The 20,103-nt window shown below is 36.6% G+C and overlaps 2 long non-coding RNA genes across 2 annotated transcripts; one reads left to right on the forward strand and one right to left on the reverse strand.

The window, feature by feature from the left end:
- Nucleotides 1-9,819: 9,819 nt before the first annotated feature.
- On the forward strand, nt 9,820-10,237 carry LOC129764983 (uncharacterized). The gene is made up of 2 exons (XR_008741313.1): nt 9,820-9,967; nt 10,030-10,237. It is a non-coding gene; the product is annotated as an uncharacterized LOC129764983 (long non-coding RNA).
- A 5,566-nt stretch (nt 10,238-15,803) lies between these two features.
- LOC129764958 (uncharacterized) lies at nt 15,804-16,221 on the reverse strand. The gene is made up of 2 exons (XR_008741308.1): nt 16,074-16,221; nt 15,804-16,011 (listed from the first exon to the last, which is right to left on the reverse strand). It is a non-coding gene; the product is annotated as an uncharacterized LOC129764958 (long non-coding RNA).
- Nucleotides 16,222-20,103: the final 3,882 nt, after the last annotated feature.

Here is a 20,103-nt window from a genome sequence, read left to right on the forward strand (position 1 = left end):
GATGTTTTAGGGGGCATAATATGTTTCTATGGTGGTTCGACACTCCTACTTCCTCTCAAAGGGGGGGGGGGGTCTGCCAAACTAATGAAGCATAAATATCTGCATAACTCAAGAACTAATCAAGCAAACAGAACCAAAGTTAGCATGTGAGGGTTTTAGTGTGCAATAAATGTTTATATGGTGGATAGACACTCCTCCCCACTCTTCAAGGGGGGGGGGGGTAGGCTGCCATCCAAATGAAAAACAAATTTCTGCACTACTCGGAAATTAGTCAATCAAACGAAACCAAAGCTGGCATGTGAAGGTTTTAGGGTGCAATAAATGTTTCTATGGTAGTTTGACACTCCCCCTCTCAAAGAGGGGGGTTGCCATACAAATGAAACACAAATTTCTGCATTACTCGGAAATTAATCAAGCAAACGAAACCAAAGTTGGCATGTGAAGGTTTTAGGGTACATAAAATGTTTTCATGGTGAATAGACACCCCTCCCTATAAGGGGTGGCTGCCATACAAATAAAACCCAAACTTCTGCATAACTCGAGAAATAATCAAGAAAATTGAGCCAAATTTGGGATGTGATGGTTTTTGGGTACGAGAAATGTTTGTATGATGGTACTAGCTGACCTGACAAACTTCGTTCCGCCCAAAATTTGTTTTTTGTTACCACTACCTTCAAACAAACATTCACATTTTCTTACTATGAGCAAGTTCATGGATCCAATCGCAGAACTGTTCATTGATTGATCTTCTAATCGACCCCGTCGAATTTACCTTTTACTATAAAATTCCTAGTATTTCTAACAAAACTCATCATTATAATATCAGATTATTTTCTGACACAATTCTCGTTCAAGATTTTTCAACCACTTGCAAATAAAATGTTCCTCCGTTACATGGAATAAATGTTTTATATAGAAAATATGATCGAATAAAGACAGCCCTAAATCGGACAATTCCTTCCTCGAGTTCTGCTCTTATCAACACATCCGGCGATCCTTTTTTTTGGTACAGATCAAAGAAGTACAGATAGATAGAAGAAGGAGTGCGTTTCATCATATTATAATCCATTTCCATGTTCGAACAATGATCAATTTCGCTAGCGCAAACATCGAATGGACTAACAGCACTTGTCACTATGTAATTGTAGAACATATGGGAATTTAATTTCCGAATTTTCCCTTTTTCCTTCAGAGTTTTCCGAAAATTTTCAATTGTCATGTTTGGAGAGGTGTCATACCATCATAGAAACATTTCTCATACCCAAAAACCCTCACATCCCAAATTGTGCCTGATTAGTTCTCGAGTTATGCAGAAATTTGTGTTTCATTTCTATGGCAACCGCCGCGGAGCCTCGATAATGGGATGTGTATGATATAAAACACACAAGGCGGGGCGGGTATGTACGGTTCCAAAATCACTGTTGTACGGTTCCCCATTCACTGCGGTGGCTCGATAGAGATGATGCGCCGCAATGGTTTTCTTTATTCTTTATTGGAGGGAAAAGCCCACAAAGTGGGCGCAAAACCTCATCTTTTACGTATCAACAGACTACAAAAAATCCTACAGATACATTTACTTAAACCTAATCTTAAACTAAACGCGAACACATTAAAAAAGGTCTGGTTTTGTGAGAGTATTAGTGTTTATGCACTTTTGAAAGGTGAAAATAAAGCAAGGCAATAATAAATGTACTCTCAGGTGAGCCAATACGTGAATAATAATCATATTCTATCCAAATTGTCCAGAAATGCAATATTTCAGACGTTTGTGATTAAGTTCTCTCTCCCTCTCGCTCAGGTAAACATCCCCTCTTCCGTTTCCCATCATTCTGTCTTTATATACCGCCCCTCTAATCCTCTTACTGTCCAAACAGTTGTACCTTGTACCATAGACTCGTCTTGCATCCGTCTATAAACATATACTAATGGCAGATAGTGAAACCGTCGAAAGCCGCTGTATGTGTTTTACATCAAGCTCCTGTTGCGACTTGTCATTGTGAAAACCGCGCGGTAGAGCCGTCCAGTGTGTTTCCACGCTTAGAGAGGGGGGGTGGGTTATCTAACCATCATAGAATCATTTATTGCACCCTAAAACCTCCATGTGCCAAATTTCGTTTCATTTGCTTGAATCATTCCCGAGTAATGTAGAATTTTGTGTTTAATTTGTATGGCAGCCCCCCCTTAGAGAGGGGGGAGGGGTCTCAAACTATCACGAAAACCTTCCCCGGCCCCAAAACCCCCAACATACCAATTTTCATGTTGAACCGTTCAGTAGTTTCCGAGTCCATAAGAATCAGACAGACAGACAGAAATCCATTTTTGTATATATAGATAGATGACACCCCTTCCTCCTCTGGAATGGAGAGGGGGTCCCATAAAAATAACACACATATTTCATCCAAACATGACAATTGAAAATTTTCGGAAAACTCTGATAAAAAATGGAAAAGTTTGAATAATTCAATTCGCATATGTTCTAGAATTACATATTGACAAGCGTTATTAGTCCATTTGATGTTTGCGCTAACGAAATTGATCTTTGTTCGAAAGTGGAAAGAAAACGTGGATGTGATAACGAAATATAAATTTTGGGCGAGATGAAGTTTGCCGGGTCAGCTAGTGGTAGATAAATATGTGCCCTACAACTCCTCCATACATTGCCACTTGTGCATATTTAATGCAAAAAAGTTTTTCTAACAAAAACTTTTTCAATATTTGATTGAAATTAAGTTTATTTCTCTTTTCAGTGCAGAAAGCCAACCCAAAATAAAAAAATAAGTAATAATAATAAAAATGATGAATGAGTATATAGTATGAAGTATAAAGACCTCAATTGTTTCAAATCAAATGTAATAAAACTTATGACATATTTTGACATTAAATTCATTTTTATTCATCTGATCTTATACCATGTATATGTTAACTTATATTCTAAGAGATACAATCATCAAATCTACCCTAAAGGGTGTGTCACATCAAATTGCATCACGGAAAAAACGCTGTAGAAATTCGCCCAGTAGAACGATCCTTTTGAAAATTTTAGACAGTAAAATAAAAACTATTAAACAACTTTTGGCATTTTCTTTTTAATCATACTTCGAGCCCAAGCCCGTATGCTCGCACCTTCCTCTTTACCCCGTCCATAAGGTTCTGTACAACGTCAGGTTGTAGTTTTTTTTGAACAGAAATCCATTTTCTCTTGAAGTCCGCCTCCGATTTGACAACTTTTGGGTTCTTCCGGAGGGCCTGCTTCATAATCGCCCAATATTTCTCTATTGGGCGAAGCTCCGGCGCGTTGGGCGGGTTCATTTCCTTTGGCACGAAGGTGACCCCGTTGGCTTCGTACCACTCCAACACGTCCTTTGAATAGTGGCACGAAGCGAGATCCGGCCAGAAGATGGTCGGGCCCTCGTGCTGCTTCAATAGTGGTAGTAAGCGCTTCTGTAGGCACTCCTTAAGGTAAACCTGCCCGTTTACCGTGCCGGTCATCACGAAGGGAGCGCTCCGCTTTCCGCAAGAGCAGATGGCTTGCCACACCATGTACTTTTTGGCAAACTTGGATAGTTTCTGCTTGCGAATCTCCTCCGGAACGCTGAATTTGTCCTCTGCGGAGAAGAACAACAGGCCCGACAGCTGACGAAAGTCCGCTTTGACGTAGGTTTCGTCGTCCATTACCAGGCAATGCGGCTTCGTCAGCATTTCGGTGTACAGCTTCCGGGCTCGCGTCTTCCCCACCATGTTTTGCCTTTCGTCGCGGTAAGGAGCCTTCTGAACCTTGTATGTACGCAGGCCCTCCCGCTGCTTGGTCCGCTGGACGAATGAACTTGACAAATTCAGCTTATTGGCGACATCCCGGACCGAACAACTCGGATCACGTCTAAACTGCTTAACTACGCGCTTGTGATCTTTTTCACTGACTGAGCATCCATTTTTGCCGTTCTTCACCTTCCGGTCGATGGTTAGGTTCCCGAAGTATCGTTTTAGTACTCTGCTGACCGTGGATTGGACGATTCCCAGCATCTTACCGATGTCCTGATGTGACAACTCCGGATTCTCGAAATGAGTGCGCAGGATTAATTCACGACGCTCTTTTTCGTTCGACGACATTTCTCCAAACTTACGAAAAAATGACAGTGAAGCATGGCCAACGTGATCTATACACTCTTATTTGATTATAAAACCAAAGCTGAAGATATAATTCCTAAAAATTAAATTTCTACAGCGTTTTTTCCGTGATGCAATTTGATGTGACACACCCTTTATTTTTTATTTTTATCTAACATTTTGAATATTTAGGGGTCATCTACCGAATTTGAAAACCTTTTAGCTGCGATTTTATTTCCATCTACAGGAATAGAGCAATGAAATTTTTGTGTTCCCGATATTGTTTTCACGTGATTGAATAGTTCCTCAAGTTCACTTGCCTTTACATACATTTGTCATTTTGTTTAACTGCTCAATCATAAAGCTCTAGTGTTGTTTGGATTGTGTTTCCAAATCACCAATTCATGGAGAAACAACTCTTCTATTAGAGGACAGCGGAAAAGAAGAAATCGTTTTTCAACAAATGGCTGATTTGAACGAACGATTCAAAACTAGTCGATAAATTTGTGCCGTATTTCGTTGATAAAGTAGACAAACTCATAGAGCATGATGTTATTTACAAACAGCAGTCTGCTTTTTTTGTGAAATAAAAAAAGAATCTTTGACGCAAGGAAAAATAATAGTAATTTGTGGAAAAATAATAGAATTATTCATAATTCGAAAATTCAAAATGCGGCACAGGGTTATCACTGCAATAACTCGCAAGCAACTATTCACCCATTTGAAATATACTACATGGTAAACTAGAAACTAGAAAACGTAAGCTTTAAAGTTATTTCAGAAGGTTTAACACACGACACTGTGGCTATGCAGTTGTTTATAGAAAAATTGATAGAATTTGTCAGAAAAATAATCGATTTTACTAAAATGACTCTCATGTCCGCTCCATCGGCAGCACACTACAAAAACAAAATGAATTTCGCCAGTCTGTGTAATTTCAAAAAAGTTTACGGGCTAGAAGCAGAATGGCATTTCTTTGCCACCTCCAACGGGTAAGAACCCTGTGATGCAATCAGAGATGCCAAACTGCGTGATTTTTCAGGATTTCCCAGACTTTTTAGCAAGCTCCCTGATAACCTGACGAACACTCAATTTATCCTGATTTTTCGGAAATGATCCTGATTTTTCCTGATTTTTGTACTCTTTACATTATTCGTAATAAATATACTGGTTTCCATGCCAAAATTTTCTGCCATGATAGTTCTCCGGTTCGCACTTGTATATATCTTACATTAAGTTAAACTTTGTACTTAACTTTTTTATCTTTACCCTCAATTGTTTTGTGGCTTTCCAAAACAGTGCTAGTAAATTTCATGAACCCAGATTGTCTGACGAATTTATAAAATTACAACGAGATTAAGTTTGAGGAACAACATTGCTTTATTGAGGATAATGTGTATGAAGATGTATCCTCAGAGTTATACGTTATTATACGCTTCAGAGTGTATTACTCAAGTTACTCAAGTGGAAATTCTTGAATCCAAAGTCAATATAAAAAGATTTTATATGTAATTTGTTTCTCTGATTCAAAGTAGAATCTATTTTAATGATGGGACTATGATAAATATATCTATAATCGTACTAAATATCATAAAAATTAGGAAAAATTCAACAAGGTTTCCACTGCTGATATGCTTTCCTCATTTGTTGAGTAAAGATCAATTCCAAAGCATTGATGATGAATTCAGTGAAAATTTGAATATTGATTTCCCTGCAATGACTGTAGCGATGCTGTCGATTTTTCAGAAAAAATATAAACGATCAAAAAATCAGGCGAAACACTAGCATTTCGCTTAGGCGAGGATTTATACCATGCGTATTAATTCTTTTACATATCCGGTATTCACCCGAACGAAGATATACTCTGTTTCTGGTGGGATTTGGCTGGATTCTGTATTATGAGCTACTACCAAGCAATTTGATTCTCACATGTATGGCTTGCAGCAGTTTTCGACGAGGAAGCAAACATGTTCTTGGAGGATAGAATATTGAAGATGTGTGAAAGATTGCGAAATATAGCTATGGATATAAAATTAAACGACATTAACTTTTCGGACAACCTAATATAAGCTATCCTGATTTATCCTGATTTTTATTTTCATTCTTCCTGATTTTTTAAAGCAAGATTACGGAAACAAAATCCAAACTCTGCATTTCGGCAACCACTACATTGATTGTTCAGGAGTTTTTCCCATCAAAAATTTGTTTGAGTTTCGGAAAGGAAGATCTATCTTCTATCTTCTATCTTCTATCTTCTATCTTCTATTATATATATATATATATAATATATATATATATATATATATATATATATATATATATATATATATATATATATATATATATATATAAATGGATTTCTGTCTGTCCGTCTGTCTGTCTGATGCTTATGGACTCGGAAACTACTGATCCGATCGACCTGAAAATTGGTATGTTGTGGTTTTTGGGGTCGATGGATGGTATGATAGTTCGAGACCCCTCCCCGTCTCTAATTGATTCCACGGTGCAATAAATGTTTTCACGGTGGTTGGATGCTCCTCCCCACTGATATGATAATGATGAGTTTTGGTAGAAGTACTAGGAATTTTATAGTAAAAGGTAAATTCAACGGAGTCGATTGGAAGATCAATCAATGAAAAGTTCTGCGATTGGACTCATAGACTTGCGCTTAGTAAGAAAACGGTAACAAATTTTGGGCGGGACGAAGTATGCCGGGTCAGCTAGTATCGTATATTTTTCGAGTCAAGTGGTGGCTTTCCGTTGTCAGAATTGGCGAAGCCTCTGAGTAGGGATACCATCTGGTCTGAGTTAAAAATCAGGACACCTGCCACAACTATCACTAATGACCAAATTATGATATAAATAAATAAAAACATGTTGCATGTGATTAGTGCTATTTGTTTATCTATATAGATATATATATATATATATATATATATATATATATATATATATATATATATATTTTAATGTTGTCTGTTCGTCTTTCTGTCTTTCTGTCTGTCTGATTCTTATGGACTCGAAAACTACTGAACCGATCGACATGAAAATTGGTATGTAGGGATCAAGCAAACGAAACCAAATTTGGCCTGTAGAAGTTTTACGGGGCAATAAATATTTGATCGTTAGACACTCCCTCTCCTCTTTACGCAAACAGAACCAAATTTGGGATGTGAGATTTTTTGGGTACGAAAAATGTTTCTATGATGGTATGACACCCCTCCCTCCTCTGGAATAGAGGGAGGGTTCCAAAAAATTAAAACACATATTTCAATCAAACATACTCCAACAAAACATGACAATTGAAAATTTTCGGAAAACTCTGAAGAAAATGGTAAAATTTGCGGAAATTCAGTTCCCATATGTTCTACAATTTCATAGTGACATGCGTTGTTAGTCTATTTGATGTTTGCGCTAACAAAATTGATCTTTATTCAAAAGTGGAAATGGATTTTAATGTGATAAATCTCACTTCTATAGCTTCTTCTATCTATATAAATAAAAATGGATCGCCGAATGTGTTGATAAGAGCAAAACTCGAGGAAGAAATTGTCCGATTTAGGGCTGTCTTTATTCTATCATATTTTCTGTATCAAACATTCATTCCATGTAACGGAGAAACATGTTATTTGCAAGTGGTTGTAAAATCTTGAATGAGAATTGTGTCTGAAAATAATCCCCTAATAATAAATATTATTATGACGAGTTTTGGTAGAAGTACTAGGAATTTTATAGTAAAAGGTAATTTTAAAGGGTAGATTAGAAGATCAATCAATGAACAGTTCTGCGATTGAACCCATGAACGTGCGCTTAGTAAAAAAAACGTGAATGTGATAACGAAAAATAATTTTTTAGGCGGGACGAAGTTTGCCGGGTCAGCTAGTTAAATATACTTCTCGGACGACCCGCGCAGTGAAAATACTCTGGAAATTATGGCTTCTGTCTTTGTACCGGTACAGGAGGCTTTCTTAACCGCATTCAAGTCATCTAACATCATGCGAACTAATGGCGAAAGTTCAACATGGATTTGCAAGTGGATGTCAATTGAATATTTTTACGATGTGTCGGTATTTGAATGTGCTTTTCCAAATTAAAATTTACATACATGTAATGATTCATTGTTGTTTTCAAGCTTCTGTTTCAACAAAATGACAAACTGTACGCTATTGGCCAACCGCTCAAAATAATTATGTCAAGGATACTTCCGGCGCTAATCGTCGGTAAAATGACACTTCCGTTTAGACATCGAGAAAAATCAACTTGAAATATCGAGACAAAACACAAAAACAACATCGTGACCGATGAAACGAATACTCTGAATGATTACAGATGGAATACTTCGTGTAAAATGCAATTGTCACTCATTATACGTTCGTAAAGTATTAGTCATAAATATAAAAATCCTTACTTAAAAACAAAATGCGTTGAAAAAATATAAAATAAGTATGAAAAATAAATAAGGACGCCCCAGAAGGACCTCAAAATCTGGGCATGTTCTGCTAAATCTGGACGAATAGTATCCCTACTTCTTAGGTAACTAGTGGAACCAAGAAAAAAAGATGAAATAGAATTTCTCGTTGTTCAACAAACACAAAACAAACACAATAAACTATTATATTTCATAAGTAAACAATAACATCATCATAGAGATTCTAAATTATTATGAGATGTCTAACCGTAATTCCCGAAACAGCATACAGTACTAAAATATCCAATCACAATGGATAGAAGCTTAACATTAAACCGACATATAACCTCCAATCTTCCCAATGACTAAACTTTCAATTGGGCTACCGTCCAGGCTAACAAAGAACAAAAGAGAATTGACTATTTAATCGAATCGAATGATAGTATTTTTATACATTGAATATTTACTCTGCACAGCGATTGGTACCGCAGAGGTATGGATCTACCGGTGGGATGCCATCAATGATCTCAGCAACTGCGACTGACATGATGGCAATGGCTAGCAAAATAGGGAGAATCTTGAAACCCATATTTAATATGTAGTGTTAACGAACAAAGTTGAAATAATTTAGTCGACAGTTGAGTTACTTTATTTATAGTGCAAGATCTCAACATTGGATCACGACCCAAAGTGTAACAGTATCACGTTTGGAAAAATACGCCTCCAATCGTCGACCAGGGTAATGACTTAAAAAAAATTTGTAAAAAATCTTTGGGCTCTTCACAATATGGTTTAAAAGCTCGCATGTGGTTCGCACTCCACACTCCTGATAAGTTATCGATGGTAGTTATGAGAAATACTAATGAACGATCGCTGTACATCTTCAACAACAAATCTCATCCATTTTCATGGTTTTCTCTCAACCATGAAAATTAATTTAAAATTTAATGAGATTGACATATCAGCCCCGTAGGCAAACGATTTATTCAACAACTATCGTGAAGCAATAGCTTATTAGCATTTGCATAAATCGCTGAGTGGTTAGAAATGTAGGGACATGTTAAGTCCTAGCAGGTGTCTTTTTCCGTGTTTTTGGAGGTTTCATCGATGCTCATTCAACATTGTCTCCAGTTATTAAGTCTCCTTGAACAACAAGAAATGCATTTTTATCACTTTCGGCATTCATGACCCGGTCGTGATTTTTTATATTTCACTCGTGCCGCTATGATAAGTCAAATCGTGATTATAGGTTGGGCTGAGGAACCATATATATAGCAATACCTTTGACGATTATCGTCAGTTAACTCAGGTTGGTTTGACTGACAGAGTGAATATGGCTTCCAAGAGTCTCTACTTCTTGCTCGCTATTGCCATTATGGCTACACCAAATTCTGCGATCATTGATTGCGACTTACCGCTGCCGATCAATGCGGACTTGTGCGGAATCGTACCCGGGTAAGTTTGATGATAGTATTCTCTATTACGAACTTGGAATTGCTTGATATTTTCATTTTTAGCGTTGGTGGAAAATCTGGCGGAATAGTTTCAACAGCTGGAAAGGCTCTAGGTTCTCTTCCTGTACCCGGAGTGGGCGGAGTATTACCGACCGGAAAATAAAACTATGTTTCTTTACATCGCAAATTTTTTATATATCGCTACGTTGTTTATCGTTGAAGCACAATGGGAATTCATTGAATAAATTGTGAAATTTTGAGCAAACGGAAATTTAAAGTGTTGTTCGTATTTTTCCATTTATATATTTTTCGATACAAGTTCCAAATCAATAATCTAAGCCACATCCCAAACCATATCTATCTGCTAAATTGCGGCATGTCTTAAACCTTTTAACGTTGTGCGTTAGGCTTTGTATTCATCACTAGCTGACCCGGCAAACTTCGTCCCGCCCAAAATATATTTTCCGTTATCACATGGGTCCAATCGCAGAACTGCTCATTGACTGATCTTCTAATCTACCATTTAAAGTTATGTTTTACTATAAAATTTCAGTACTTCTATCAAAACTCGACATTATAATATCAGATTATTTTCAGACCCAATTCTCGTGCAAGATTTTCCAACCACTTGCAAATAACATGTTTCTCCCTTACATGAAATAAATGTTTGATACAGAAAATATGATAGCATAAAGACAGCCCTAAATCGGACAATTCCATTCTCGAGTTTTGCTCTTATCAACACATTCGGTAATCCATTTTTATTTATATAGATAGAAGACGATATAGAAGTGTGTTTTATCAAATTAAAATTCATTTCCACTTTCGAACGAAGATCAATTTCGCTCTGCAAACATCAAATAGACTAACAACGCTTGTCAATATGTAATTATAGAACACATGCGAATTGATTTTTTTCGAATTTTCCCATTTTCCTTCAGAGTTTTCCGAAAATTTTCAATTGTCATGTTTGATTGAAATGTGTGCATTATTTTTATGGATCCCCCCCCCCCCTCAATTTCAGAGAAGGAAGGGGTGTCATACCATCATAGAAACATTTCTCGTACACAAAAACCCTCACATCCCAAATTTGGCTCCATTTGCTTGATTATTTCTCGAGTTCTGCAGAAGTTTGTGTTTCATTTTTATGACAGCCCCCATGCCCTTAGAGAGGGGGAAGGAGTGTCGAACTACCATAGAAACGTTTATCGATCCCTAGAACCTCTATATGCTTAGTTTGATTCCATTTGTTTGATTAGTTCTCGAGTTGTTCAGCATACTCCCCCTCCCCTCTCAGGGAGAGGGGAGGAGTGTCTATTCACCATTGAAACGTTTCGTGTCCCCTAAAACCTTTGCATGCCAATTTTGGCTCCATTTGCTAGATTAGTTTTCGAGTTATGCAGAAATTTTTCGTTCATTTGTATGGCAGCTTCCCCTTATAGAGGGGGCTAGAGAGTCTAACCACCGTAAAAACATTTATTGCACCCTAAAACTTCCACATGCCAAATTTCGTTTCACTCGCTTGATTAATTCTCGAGCAATGCAGAAATTTGTGTTTCATTTGTATGGCAGCCCCCCTTAGAAGATTTTCCCGAAATACCACCGATTTACGATATCAAAACCGGAATACAAAGAAATCGACATAGTTAACATTTTTAAAACAAAACTGAATGCAAGAGGTATAAATTGTATATATTGTCCCATATCATTAATACAACTAATCCAAGAAACGTACAGAAAACACTTTTCTCACAACAGAATCTTTAAGATTTTTATTTCACAGGTTACAGGATGTTAGATCACCAGAAGACCAAGATGAGATCGTTCGCAAGACTCATGAATACGCGCACCGAGGCATAAAAGAAAACAAGGCACAAATACTAGCAGACTATTTCTTCCCAGAAATTGACAAAAATTTTTATGAGCAACTGTCCTACCTGTAAAAAATGCAAGTACGACAGAAAGCCACCAAAATTATTTCAAAAAACCAACTCCGCGGAAAGACCATTTCAGAAAGTACACATCGACGTTTTCTTCATGAAAGGAGAGAAAATACTAACGGTTGTGGACGCCTTTTCAAAATTCGCAAACGTGATCGCTCTTGAAACCAGAACTATCGTAGATCTGAAAAGAGCAATCACGGAACACATAAGAACCTTTGGCAGACCAGAGACAATAATTTGCGACCAAGAACCCGGATTTACATCCATAGACTTTATTGGATTTTTGCAAGATCTAAACATTGAAATACACCATACGAGCTCTAGTAACTCTAATGGAATTGTAGAAAGATTCCACTCAACCCTCATTGAGTTATATAGAACTCTACAAGCAAAATATAAAGAACATAGTTTCTCCGACAGAATCAACATTATAACAGACATCTATAATAATACAATACATTCAGCAACAGGGTATAAACCAAGACAAATCCTCTTCAATTGCCAGAGCGAAACAGATACGGAAGAAATTTTACAAAAGTACAACAATATACAGTCAGCAATCAAAATAATGGACTTTTGACCATCAAACTAGACACAGCCAGGACAATGATAGGTTACGAAAGACTAATGCACAAAATCAACCTGGAGGACATAAGACAAAACATCAACTACATCGAAAATCTTGCCATCGCTCTAAATGTAACAGACCACCTGGAACACACACTACAGTTCAAATTAAAGAAGGCTCATGAAAAACTGGATGGACTTTATCCGAAAAGATCTAAAAGAGGACTTGTGAATGTATTAGGAAAAGCTATAAAATTCATTGCTGGTAATCCCGATGAAGAGGACTTAGACCTCATTAATCAAAACTTGGAAATTGGAATAATTAACAATCAAGCAAAACAGATAAAGATTAACAACTTGTTGCAGACAACTATAAACAAGGTATCGAAAACCTTGAAACTAATTAAGGAACAAATCAACACAAATGACCACCTTTTCGAAAGGACCTAGAATTCATCAATTTAATTTTCAATATCGATATTTTAATAAAAACCTTAGAAGATTTAGAGGAACAAATCGCATTCTCAAAATCTAACCTCTTGAACAAAAATATTTTAAATGCGTAAGAAAAAGAATACATTTGGAAATTTTAACAAATCAGCAAATAAATATTAAGATCGAAGAAGAAATATACAAATTCATAAAATCAATTGTATCCCTGCAAAACAATCGTATCATAATAATCATCAAAATTCCTGTAATCGAACCGGAGGAATACACACTGATGCAGCTGGAACCCATCAACATAAATGGAAGCCGAATCAACACGAACATCCGCTACGTTACCAAGCATCAACAAACGCTTTACGAACAGAAAGATAAATGTTTCATCTGTGAGAACACCTACCCTGTGAACGACGAGTGCATCTTCAGCATACTGACAAACCAAAAAGCCAAATGTCTGATGTCCAAAGAACCAGATCACCCAATCATCAAAGAAATCAATACAGGAACTATATTGATTAACAGTCACAAAGCAGTTAATATATTGGGTTCATGCGGGGATTCCCGAATTGTCTCGACACCCGTCATCAGCGAAACAGGTAACTGTACAGTCACCATACACAATTTTGCATTCAAAAATACCTTCAAGACAACGAAACAATACGAATATCTCACACCAATATTTGGTAAAGAGATAGAAGTAACACGACAGAATCCTAATATCGAGGAGTTACATCAAATGAATATGGTAAACCTAGAAGAAATCAGAAACCTGAAACTCCACATGATCAGTTCACAGACCATTGGGGGGACAGTCATTGCCTGTATCGCCCTTTCAGTAATTGTCATACTTTGTATTCGCAGATACAAACCCAAGGTTACTCAGCGAAATCTAGCCAAGAAAGAAGAGACTGTTACTCTGCAGATTACTAACCATAGACCAAGCTCTCCGAATGATCAGCCCAAAGCCACAGCAACCAAGGTCCAGGCAGGCGAGCCAAATTTCTTATCGAAGTCACTCTTCTCCGTACCAGGATTGGTGTTGCCGACGAAGCATCAGAAGGCAACCGAGGACGTTTGACACTTAGGGGGGAGGCGTTATGGCGAATCCCGATGCAACCCACCTTAGCAACAGGTTAGAGCTGAACGAGCTCGAAACAAATCGATGACGGTAGCAGAACGGATGTGCCACGCGCATGATCAAACCACATCAACACACGATATGGGTAGCATGGACGACGCGACGCCGGAATGTGCTGACCCATGAAAATAGATTTAATAAAAGAGGTCTGCAGGGCCACGCTAGTTTAGTCTTAGTTTAACCTTTCGTGTAATCGATTCTTAAAAGAGAAATAAAATTATTTTTTTTGTTACGCTTGACCCACGACAACCGTAACTTATTATATATATATATATATATATATATATATATATATATATATATATATATATATATATATAAATGGATTTCTGTCTGTCCGTCTGTCTGTCTGATGCTTATGGACTCGGAAACTACTGATCCGATCGACCTGAAAATTGGTATGTAGTGGTTTTTGGGGTCGATGATGGTTCTTATGATAGTTCGAGACCCCTCCCCCTCTCTAATTGATTCTACTGTGGTTGACACTCCACCTCCCTCTCTAAGGGGGGCTGCCATACAAATGAAACACAAATTTCTGCATTGCTCGAGAATTAATCAAGCGAGTGAAACGAAATTTGGCATGTGGAAGTTTTAGGGTGCAATTAATGTTTTTACGGTGGTTAGACACTCTAGCCCCCTCTATAAGGGGAAGCTGCCATACAAATGAACGAAAAATTGCATAACTCGAAAACTAATCTAGCAAATGGAGCCAAAATTGGCATGCAAAGGTTTTAGGGGACACGAAACGTTTCTATGGTGAATAGACAAATGGAATCAAACTAAGCATATAGAGGTTCTAGGGATCGATAAACGTTTCTATGGTAGTTCGACACTCCTTCCCCCTCTCTAAGGGCATGGGGGCTGTCATAAAAATGAAACACAAACTTCTGCAGAACTCGAGAAATAATCAAGCAAATGGAGCCAAATTTGGGATGTGAGGGTTTTTGTGTACGAGAAATGTTTCTATGATGGTATGACACCCCTTCCTTCTCTGAAATTGAGGGGGGGGGGATCCATAAAAATAATGCACATATTTCAATCAAACATGACAATTGAAAATTTTCGGAAAACTCTGAAGGAAAATGGGAAAATTCGAAAAAAATCAATTCGCATGTGTAATATAATTACATATTGACAAGCGTTATTAGTCTATTTGATGTTTGCAGAGCGAAATTGATCTTCGTTCGAAAGTGGAAATGAATTTTAATTTGATAAAACACACTTCTATATCGTCTTCTATCTATATAAATAAAAATGGATCACCGAATGTGTTGATAAGAGCAAAACTCGAGAATGGAATTGTCCGATTTAGGGCTGTCTTTATTCTATCATATTTTCTGTATCAAACATTTATTTCATGTAAGGGAGAAACATGTTATTTGCAAGTGGTTGGAAAATCTTGCACGAGAATTGGGTCTGAAAATAATCTGATATTATAATGTCGAGTTTTAATAGAAGTACTGAAATTTTATAGTAAAACATAACTTTAAAGGGTAGATTAGAAGATCAGTCAATGAGCAGTTCTGCGATTGGACCCATGTAATAACGGAAAATATATTTTGGGCGGGACGAAGTTTGCCGGGTCAGCTAGTGATGAATACAAAGCCTAACGCACAACGTTAAAAGGTTTAAGACATGCCGCAATTTAGCAGATAGATATGGTTTGGGATGTGGCTTAGATTATTGATTTGGAACTTGTATCGAAAAATATATAAATGGAAAAATACGAACAACACTTTAAATTTCCGTTTGCTCAAAATTTCACAATTTATTCAATGAATTCCCATTGTGCTTCAACGATAAACAACGTAGCGATATATAAAAAATTTGCGATGTAAAGAAACATAGTTTTATTTTCCGGTCGGTAATACTCCGCCCACTCCGGGTACAGGAAGAGAACCTAGAGCCTTTCCAGCTGTTGAAACTATTCCGCCAGATTTTCCACCAACGCTAAAAATGAAAATATCAAGCAATTCCAAGTTCGTAATAGAGAATACTATCATCAAACTTACCCGGGTACGATTCCGCACAAGTCCGCATTGATCGGCAGCGGTAAGTCGCAATCAATGATCGCAGAATTTGGTGTAGCCATAATGGCAATAGCGAGCAAGAAGTAGAGACTCTTGGAAGCCATATTCACTCTGTCAGTCAAACCAACCTGAGTTAACTGACGATAATCGTCAAAGGTATTGCTATATATATGGTTCCTCAGCCCAACCTATAATCACGATTTGACTTATCATAGCGGCACGAGTGAAATATAAAAAATCACGACCGGGTCATGAATGCCGAAAGTGATAAAAATGCATTTCTTGTTGTTCAAGGAGACTTAATAACTGGAGACAATGTTGAATGAGCATCGATGAAACCTCCAAAAACACGGAAAAAGACACCTGCTAGGACTTAACATGTCCCTACATTTCTAACCACTCAGCGATTTATGCAAATGCTAATAAGCTATTGCTTCACGATAGTTGTTGAATAAATCGTTTGCCTACGGGGCTGATATGTCAATCTCATTAAATTTTAAATTAATTTTCATGGTTGAGAGAAAACCATGAAAATGGATGAGATTTGTTGTTGAAGATGTACAGCGATCGTTCATTAGTATTTCTCATAACTACCATCGATAACTTATCAGGAGTGTGGAGTGCGAACCACATGCGAGCTTTTAAACCATATTGTGAAGAGCCCAAAGATTTTTTACAAATTTTTTTTAAGTCATTACCCTGGTCGACGATTGGAGGCGTATTTTTCCAAACGTGATACTGTTACACTTTGGGTCGTGATCCAATGTTGAGATCTTGCACTATAAATAAAGTAACTCAACTGTCGACTAAATTATTTCAACTTTGTTCATTAACACTACATATTAAATATGGGTTTCAAGATTCTCCCTATTTTGCTAGCCATTGCCATCATGTCAGTCGCAGTTGCTGAGATCATTGATGGCATCCCACCGGTAGATCCATACCTCTGCGGTACCAATCGCTGTGCAGAGTAAATATTCAATGTATAAAAATACTATCATTCGATTCGATTAAATAGTCAATTCTCTTTTGTTCTTTGTTAGCCTGGACGGTAGCCCAATTGAAAGTTTAGTCATTGGGAAGATTGGAGGTTATATGTCGGTTTAATGTTAAGCTTCTATCCATTGTGATTGGATATTTTAGTACTGTATGCTGTTTCGGGAATTACGGTTAGACATCTCATAATAATTTAGAATCTCTATGATGATGTTATTGTTTACTTATGAAATATAATAGTTTATTGTGTTTGTTGAACAACAAGAAATGCTATTTCTCTCTCTCTCTCTCTCTCTCTCTCTCTCTATATATATATATATATATATATATATATATATATATATATATATATATATATATATATATATATATATATATATAAATTTAATGTTGTCTGTTCGTCTTTCTGTCTTTCTGTCTGTCTGATTCTTATGGACTCGAAAACTACTGAACCGATCGACATGAAAATTGGTATGTAGGGATCAAGCAAACGAAACCAAATTTGGCCTGTAGAAGTTTTAGGGGGCAATAAATATTTCTATGATCGTTAGACACTCCCTCTCCTCTTTACGCAAACGGAACCAAATTTGGGATGTGAGATTTTTTGGGTACGAAAAATGTTTCTATGATAGTATGACACCCCTCCCTCCTCTGGAATAGAGGGAGGGTTCCAAAAAATTAAAACACATATTTCAATCAAACATACTCCAACCAAACATGACAATTGAAAATTTTCGGAAAACTCTGAAGAAAATGGTAAAATTTGCGGAAATTCAGTTCCCATATGTTCTACAATTTCATAGTGACAAGCGTTGTTAGTCTATTTGATGTTTGCGCTAACCAAATTGATCTTTATTCGAAAGTGGAAATGGATTTTAATGTAATAAATCTCACTTCTATAGCTTCTTCTATCTATATAAATAAAAATGGATCGCCGAATGTGTTGATAAGATCAAAACTCGAGGAAGAAATTGTCCGATTTAGGGCTGTCTTTATTCTATCATATTTTCTGTATCAAACATTCATTCCATGTAACGGAGAAACATGTTATTTGCAAGTGGTTGTATAATCTTGAATGAGAATTGTGTCTGAAAATAATCCCCTAATAATAAATATTATAAGAGGTTTTGGTAGAAGTACTAGGAATTTTATAGTAAAAGGTAATTTTAAAGGGTAGATTAGAAGATCAATCAATGAACAGTTCTGCGATTGAACCCATGAACGTGCGCTTAGTAAAAAAAACGTGAATGTGATAACGAAAAATAATTTTTTAGGCGGGACGAAGTTTGCCGGGTCAGCTAGTTAAATATACTTCTCGGACGACCCGCGCAGTGAAAATACTCTGGAAATTATGGCTTCTGTCTTTGTACCGGTACAGGAGGCTTTCTTAACCGCATTCAAGTCATCTAACATCATGCGAACTAATGGCGAAAGTTCAACATGGATTTGCAAGTGGATGTCAATTGAATATTTTTACGATGTGTCGGTATTTGAATGTGCTTTTCCAAATTAAAATTTACATACATGTAATGATTCATTGTTGTTTTCAAGCTTCTGTTTCAACAAAATGACAAACTGTACGCTATTGGCCAACCGCTCAAAATAATTATGTCAAGGATACTTCCGGCGCTAATCGTCGGTAAAATGACACTTCCGTTTAGACATCGAGAAAAATCAACTTGAAATATCGAGACAAAACACAAAAACAACATCGTGACCGATGAAACGAAAACTCTGAATGATTACAGATGGAATACTTCGTGTAAAATGCAATTGTCACTCATTATACGTTCGTAAAGTATTAGTCATAAATATAAAAATCCTTACTTAAAAACAAAATGCGTTGAAAAAATATAAAATAAGTATGAAAAATAAATAAGGACGCCCCAGAAGGATCTCAAAATCTGGACATGTCCTGCTAAATCTGGACGAATAGTATCCCTACTTCTTAGATAACTAGTGGAACCAAGAAAAAAAGATGAAATAGCATTTCTTGTTGTTCAACAAACACAAAACAAACACAATAAACTATTATATTTCATAAGTAAACAATAACATCATCATAGAGATTCTAAATTATTATGAGATGTCTAACCGTAATTCCCGAAACAGCATACAGTACTAAAATATCCAATCACAATGGATAGAAGCTTAACATTAATCCGACGTATAACCTCTAATCTTACCAATGACTAAACTTTCAATTGGGCTACCGTCCAGGCTAACAAAGAACAAAAGAGAATTGACTCTTCAATCGAATCGAATGATAGTATTTTTATACATTGAATATTTACTCTGCACAGCGATTGGTACCGCAGAGGTATGGATCTAACGGTGGGATGCCATCAATGATCTCAGCAACTGCGACTGACATGATGGCAATGGCTAGCAAAATATGGAGAAGCTTGAAACCCATATTTAATATGTAGTGTTAACGAACAAAGTTGAAATAATTTAGTCGACAGTTGAGTTACTTTATTTATAGTGCAAGATCTCAACATTGGATCACGACCCAAACTGTAACAGTATCACGTTTGGAAAAATACGCCTCCAATCGTCGACAAGGGTAATGACTTAAAAAAAATTTGTAAAAAATCTTTGGGCTCTTCACAATATGGTTTAAAAGCTCGCATGTGGTTCGCACTCCACACTCCTGATAAGTTATCGATGGTAGTTATGAGAAATACTAATGAACGATCGCTGTACATCTTCAACAACAAATCTCATCCATTTTCATGGTTTTCTCTCAACCATGAAAATTAATTTAAAATTTAATGAGATTGACATATCAGTCCCGTAGGCAAACGATATATATATATATATATATATATATATATATATATATATATATATATATATATATATATATATATATATATATATATATATATATACATATATATATATAGATGATACGATGCATTTTCTCAAGTGGTAGCATTAATGGTCCGTATGTCCGCAATTATGTTGTTTTTAAATCACGGTTCGTGGTTGTTTTTTCTGCGAGGATTTGTTT

This window comes from Toxorhynchites rutilus, chromosome 2 (assembly GCF_029784135.1).
Source record: "Toxorhynchites rutilus septentrionalis strain SRP chromosome 2, ASM2978413v1, whole genome shotgun sequence".
In the NCBI taxonomy this organism is placed as follows: domain Eukaryota; kingdom Metazoa; phylum Arthropoda; class Insecta; order Diptera; family Culicidae; genus Toxorhynchites; species Toxorhynchites rutilus.